General features: G+C 49.5%; 1 protein-coding gene across 4 annotated transcripts in view; it reads left to right on the top strand.

Moving 5' to 3' along the window:
* Positions 1 to 5,839: 5,839 nt before the first annotated feature.
* Positions 5,840 to 7,087, top strand: part of HMGXB3 (HMG-box containing 3) — a 64,103-nt gene continuing 62,855 nt past the window's right edge. For all 4 annotated transcript variants that reach the window (XR_012160199.1, XM_073355340.1, XM_073355341.1 and 1 more), the window contains exon 1: positions 5,840 to 6,121. The gene's annotated coding sequence lies outside the window, so the exon portion shown is untranslated. The remainder of the gene's footprint in view (positions 6,122 to 7,087) is intronic.

The raw sequence follows: 7,087 nt of genomic DNA, 5'->3' as shown, positions 1-7,087 counted from the left end.
CCATACTGGTCTGATCTTGGCTTTCCAGCCCAGTAGAGATTGTTGTGCTTCCTTGTGAACCCTCTCAATACTGCAACTGGGATGACACATGACAGTCACTCAGGGTGAGAAAACATGCTCTTGTCTGTGCAGTGATTAAGCACGCTGTCTCTGCAACCTGCAATGTTCTAGCTAGTACTGTATGTGTAACCCTTCTGCCAGGTGGAGCCAGTAGCAACAAGGGGTGGGTACAGTATCTAGGGGTTCCTTTTCAACAATACAACACAAAACCGGCTCGAGCCCCCACCCAGTGACCTGGGACAATTACACACCACCCCCTGGACACCTATAAGAGGCAATACTTCCCCTCTCACAAGCACAGAGTCTGAGTGTAGCAAAAACTTTTAATAAAAGGAGGAAAGTAACACTGCATTAATTTGGGAGAACACCGCAACCAGGGTTCATAAACATAAACCAGGATCAAAAGACCCACTCACAAGTAAGTTGGGCAGAGCCCTCTTCCCTTCAGGTTCTTAAGTCCAGCAACCCAAAAGTCCCTTTGAGGTGCTCGTCCCTTCTCTGCACCCCACTCACAGTTGCTCTGCTTGGCCAGTGCATCCCCAGAGTTCAGAGGTTCATCTACAGAGTTCACCTCCCACCCTTGTGTGGAGGGGGCGTGGATAAGGAGTCACCTTACACGCTCCGCTGCTTCGGCACTCGCTCGTCGTCCCAATGGCCGATTGCGGGGCTCTGCTCTGGCCCTCTCTGCTAGCCGCCTGGCTGGCCACTTTGCCAAGATGTCTTCAGGGCCCCCCCACTTACCACAGCTTTCAGTGATTAATTTTAACTGGAAACCAAAGCCTCAATAATGAGAATCTCCTAAACAGCCCGACCAAAGTATCCTAATCCTAACTGGTATAGCTATGCTATTCCAATCCTGAGCTGCCACATATTCATCCCTACTATACACGATTTTCCAGTGACAGCCCAATCCTGAGCAAAGACTTCTATGTCGCATTATGAGGTGAACTTAAATCCATTATGGTTAAGGATGAAACAATCTAACTCACTTCAGGTCAGGTCGATGTCTGATCTGAACGATCAGGAAGAAGTGCAATATGCTATTGAACAGGAGATCAGGCTCAACTTCTCAGACTAGCATTTCAGGAGTTAAGATAAGCTAAAGATATTTTGAGCCTCAGAAGGCATCTGACACTACAATTTTTCTATCCGATGGGGAATTGGGAGAGGGAATCTGACTATTAGGTTGCATTGCTACATTAGGGGACGGATATTTTTTTCCCAGTCGCTGTATGTTTGTGAAGAGAAATGTCTTTATGAATCTGGATTTCCTGCCGCAGATTACAGATTGAAAATATGTGTGGAATTCTTATGACTCCCCCTTCCACACAAAATGGTCCATCTTTCTTAATCCTTGATTTAGTAAGGGAAGAGCTTCCTGGTTGACGTGAACCTTTGTTAGGGTTTGGTGAAGTTAAGGAGGCATGTACTTCCCAAAAATAGAATCATGTTTGGTAAGCAAAGGCACTTAATAAACAACAAGAACTACTTTAAAAGCCTATTAAATCTAAAAACAATGAGGCTCCTGACAAGCCCTACTGAACATTTTAAGGTCTGTGAGCTAAACTATTGTTGCTCCCACTTCCAACTCTTTTACACTATGTATATAATTAAGAATATTGAAAATGTTAACCTGCTTGAGATCTGGTGTTTGTCCTTGCAGACACTTCTCAAACATAGCAAAATAGTAACAGGACCACTTTTGCTTCTCCACAAGTGCCATTTTAAAAATAGTAACAACTTGTTTCAACATTTCTGCAAAAAATTGACCCATTTACCATTCTGCAGACAGACACACAAGTCTTTTCTCTCTCTGTATTATATAATTTTCATTAGCCTCCATTTCACAGACTTGCATCTTCATCAGTAAGAAGAATCTTTCTGAGTGGTGTGACAAAATAGGAGTCCCAAAGCCACAAGAAAAAGAGCACCAGATAAATAGCTATAATGAAAGACAGAAAGACTAAGTGTAACCCTTCTGCCCGTCAGAGTTTGAAAGTTTATCTGCGGAGCTTTACCTCCCAACTTGGATGAAGACGGGACGGGGTAAGAGGCACCTTACATGATCTGAAGCTGACCGCCCCACAGCTCCATAGGCCTTCGCTCCGCTCCACCAGCTGCCCCACAAACTCCTTCACTCCGTGGCCCACAAGCAGCTCCCACCGTCCCACAAACTGCTCCGCGTCCCACCAGCAGCTCCTGCCATCCTATGAACTGCTCCACCAGCCTGTCCACAAGGCACTCCAGCCATACTGCAAACTGCTCCACAATATAGCTTCAGGCTCCCCCACTACTTAACACAACACGCAGTGATTTCTTAGTCAATTCAGCTGTTAGGTAAATTCAACTTATAGTAGGGGAGCCTCAGTACTGGTGCACTGTTAGCCCAAAGTGAGCTCAGCAGCCTGTAACTAGACTCCTAATAGAATCAAAATTAGCTCTGATATTCCACAGTGGAGAGAGGAGGAAGTGCAATTAGCATGTAAGGCCCTCACCAAGGGGCCCATACCACCAACTATTAATACTTGTCCCCAACCTCTCTCCATTCACAGTTTTGGAACCCATGACCCATGCCTAGCGAGTGCCACTTAGTTGATGGTGAGTCCCTCCATCATAACAAAAGGCCAAGTACAGTTCCAAGCACAGTTCCCATAATCAGGGTAATAACAATTTATTCTTCCTGCCCCAATAACAGAGACACTGGGGATCCCACAGCAGCCAAAGTGACCATTTGGGCAGCTATGGCCTCATTCTAGGCGGGGTGGGTGTACCTATGCAAATGAGATCGGCCCCTGAAGTTCTTTTCCGCAACTTGCCACACCTCACCACCAGATGTCAGGGTGGAGCTCACCCTGACACTGCTTACATAAGTATACAATAACTTCTAAGTGATCAACATAATAGCCATGTTAGCCACCAAAATTAGCAATATTAAGAGCCTGAAACATAAAACACTGGCAGCTTAAGCACCCCATCTTCTAAGATTGGCTCAGAAGAGGGCTAATCAAATGCTGCATTACCCTTGAACCAGTATTAGCATCAATGGGAATTTTCTGCAAGTTTTCCCTATTGTAAACAAGACTTGTGCAGAAGCCAATCAAGTTTTGAATACTCAATCCTGTCTATACCACATGAAAATGCTCTATAGGGGGGGATGGTATAGAGGAGGAAAGTTCTTTGAAGCACTTCCTTCTTCCTGCCAGGGTCACCTTGTTCATACTTGCGTTTATCTTGAGCCAGATGCTGATTTCAACTAGGTAGAGAGCTAGAAATCATACTGTTTGTTTGACACAAAGGAGATGGAGAGTTGAGGGTCATTTGCTTACTGCTTGTGCTCAAGCCCTAGTTGTCTCACCAGTCCTCACAAAAGCTTGATACAGATGTTAAATAAAATGGGGGAGAGAGGACATAGCTGCATGGGACTCTGAATGAAGGCTTTCAGAGTGGATGAACAGTAGCCATAACAACCCAATGAGACTATCACGTTCAATTTAATCGGTAACCAAATCAGGATCTGAAAATAACTCATCAGAAGTGAAAGAGCAGTATATTAGCTCAATAATAAGTATAATTTTGCAGGGAGTTGAAGAGGGTGATCCACTTTTCTCTCAAGTCTGAATTTTTGAGACACAGTGGCTTGGGAGTACTGGGGAAATGATGCTTTCTATCTCCAAAGGTGGCCAGTGTGCGCATCTTTGCACTCTTCCGCAGGCCAGAAATTGAGATCTTTAAATAGCAATGTTCTTTTTCTGTTTCTCAAAACACTATTACAGCAGGATGGAAAAAAATTTCACACTGCTGGTGTCACTTTTCAGCAATAAAGCTGTATGCCCAGAGAATGCTCTGAAATGCCCACTTTAGACAAAAACTTTCATTTCAAATGCAACTGACAGCATATACAGAATGAGAAACTTAGCTAAGAACAATGTGCAAAATGTAGTACTTTCTTTCAAAGAAGACACTTTCACTTGTTTTCTGAATTAATGAAAATATTTACAGGTCAGCCAGGTGAACTCAGTCAGCCTCCTGCCCCCCCTAAAAGAATGATATACAATGTCTAATGGCCACACATTGCTCTGGGATCAATTTGTGGAATTTATAGGACTGTACAGGGTCTTAAAGTAGGCTGTATCATACTTAATACAGAACAGTTTGCCACCAATTACACATACACAACAGGTCAACAGCTGCAGAATTTCAGCAGGATAACTGCCCTCAGATTTAATACCTGCAGTCATCTCACTAGCAGCTGATTTTATAAGCTGAAAGGAGTCCCTATTCCAATGCTCAGATTTGATGTGTTTATACTTCTGGGATGGAAGAGGGTTGGATTTCCCTATCATTAGAGGTGGAATGCCTGTAAAATATATACATATATACAAATAAAACTCAAACGAGAAGCAGACCCACTAAATAGTACCAAGAGGGTACCCTATTTTCAGGCAGCTCTTGGAAAGTGTCTGAATTAATAATCAGAGAGAGAGAGTTGTACCTATAGAGGTCTCTGCGTTTATCAGTTCCCCTATTCCTCCTTCTGGGGGAAGCTGTGTTCTAGTTCTCAGTGTCAAGCTTATAGCTAGAATAAATCTGGTTCTTCTTTTACTTTGCTGTTTCAGAGCAGACAGGCATTCTCAGTGGAAGAGAGAGATGGAATACAGGGCGGCTGTGGCAGCTGGGGTGTGATTTGGCAATAGCTAAGTCAGTTGGGTGGGCCGGGGCACATTAGGTTCAGGGAGCAGCGACTGTCCTTTTGTTCTGTTTGTACAGCACCAACCTGGTCCAAGACTGGGGTTCTTAAGCACTATGATAATACAAGATAAGCAGCTCCCATGATAGAGTCTGTGTCAGTTGGGAGTAGTTATGGCAGTTGAAAGAACACAAGGGACTGGATGTGTCATTTGGAGTAAGAGCAGGGACTCGCTGCGATGAGGCAGGAGTGGCTGTGCAGGCTGGGATGAAATTGGGAGTGGCTGTGTGAGCTGGGGGGCGGGGAAAAGGATCTTGTGAATTAGGAGCCTTGGTGATTGTAGGGTGGCCACTCATGCATTCCCAGACTACCAGACATTTGGTAATTGCAGGAATGGTGTGACTTACCCCCCACGACATGCCACATGGGGGGGGGGGCGGGATGCCATTTTGGGGAGTGCGCTGCCCTGCTCCTGCGACCTCACCTGCAGGGCGCGGGAGGTCACACAGTGGAGCAGCGTGCTCCTCAAAATGGTGTCTCCAACACCCAATACGGCCCAAATCCACCTCCGGTTCGGTTTCAGTCTCAGGCAGGGGACAACCCACCCAACCGGTGGCCTGTGGGGTTTACAACCTCACCAGCAGCTTCCCCGGCGAGAGCTGGGGCAAAGGCCGGGAGCGGCTGTGCCCGCGGGAATCCGAGGCGCGGCTGCCGCTCGAGCCTGTGCCGGTCAGCCAGGCCCCTTCCAGCCGGCCCTTTGGCCTCCCCCCGCACGGCCTTCAGCCCCGAGGCGGGGGCAGGGCCCGGGGGGGGGGGGGGAGCCCACGGGGCCCGGGTCAACGGACGGCTCGCGCCCCCTGGCGCGTGGGGCCAACGCGCCGGCCTGTGTGTTCCCCCAAAGGGGGCGTTACCCGCGACACCCCTCCGGGGGCCTCTCCTCCCGCCTCGCTCCGTCTTCCCAGGGCCCCCAACGGGGCAGCCCGCCCCGCTATGGGGCACAGGACTCCTCCCGCTCTGAGGTGACGCCCGCTCCCCGCCGTCCACTCCCGCCCGACGCTTCCCTCGGACGCCGGAAGGCGCGAGGCCGTTGGGCGCGCTCTGACCCCGGAAGGGCTTGGGGAGGGCTCGGCACTTCCGGCGGTGGCGGGCCGGGTCCTCGCCGGCGGTCGGTCGGTCGGTCCGTCGGTCGCCGCTTTCCCCGCGGGGCCGTGCGGCGGCGCCGCCTCCTCTCCCCGGCATGCTGGGGCGGCCGCCCCCCTCGCCGAGCGCCGCCTCCTGGGCCCGCGGCCCCCCATGTCCGCCGCTGCCCCCGCCTCCACGCTGCGGCTGCGCCGGACGCCGGGCCCCGGCTGGGATGTGACCGGGCCCCGCCGAGTGAGTAACGCCCCGGCCTGGCCCCTCCCGGCTGCCGCCGGCTCCTAGGCGATCCCTGGGCTGCGCCTGCTTGCCCGGCTCCCCCAGCAGCCCCGGGCTGCCCCTCGGCGCCCGTTCTCCGTGACAGCTGAGGGCGCCGCCCTCCCCCGCGGAGCTGCCAGGGCCGACCACGCGCTGCTTGCGGCCTGGGGCCTGGCTGGGACGAGTGGTCGAGTTTCGGCAACGTGCTCGCTCAGCCAGACCTGAACGCGGCTCTCTTCCCGCGGGCAGGCTTGCGTTGCGTCGCTCCCGTGAGCTGGCTGTGTCCTGCCGAGGTGTGAGGCAGCTCGGAGGCCTTTTTCTTTATTCCGTTGCATTTTGTTCTGCTGTTGTGGTCATGAGGATCCTGAAAGCCTGACTCTCGTGTACTTAATGAAGCCTGCTTCAAAAAAAAAACAACAAAAACAAACAAACAAAAAAACAAATGGAGTGGGCACCTGTTAGGATAAGAGGATTATTTAGCTCCATGCTCATTCAATCTTTGCTGTCGTGAGCATGGACAGTCAGATAAAGTGGCTTTTGGAACTGTCCACAGAGACCTGGGCTTAAAAAAACCCCCAAAAAAACATTTCATGGTGGCTGCCCCAAATAACTTTTAGGTGCAGCTACTCTGGGCTGGACTTGAATTAACAATTTAAAGGAAAATAGCTAGTCCCATGAGCCACCTAATTTTCCTTAAAGAAAAGAAGGACTTGTGGCACTGTAGAGACTAACAAATTTTTTATTTTAGATGAAGTGAGCTGTAGCTCACGAAAGCTCATGCTCAAATAAATTTGTTAGTCTCTAAGGTGCCACAAGTCCTCCTTTTCTTTTTGCGAATACAGACTAACACGGCTGCTACTCTGAAATCTAATTTTCCTTATCACAGTACCTTACTGTGATTATCTTGACTACATTGGTGGTCTGTGCTGTACTTACTTCACTATT

This window comes from Lepidochelys kempii, chromosome 8 (assembly GCF_965140265.1).
Source record: "Lepidochelys kempii isolate rLepKem1 chromosome 8, rLepKem1.hap2, whole genome shotgun sequence".
In the NCBI taxonomy this organism is placed as follows: Eukaryota; Metazoa; Chordata; order Testudines; family Cheloniidae; genus Lepidochelys; species Lepidochelys kempii.
Note: the sequence above shows the minus strand (reverse complement) of the source record. Positions and strands in the feature narration are given on the sequence as shown.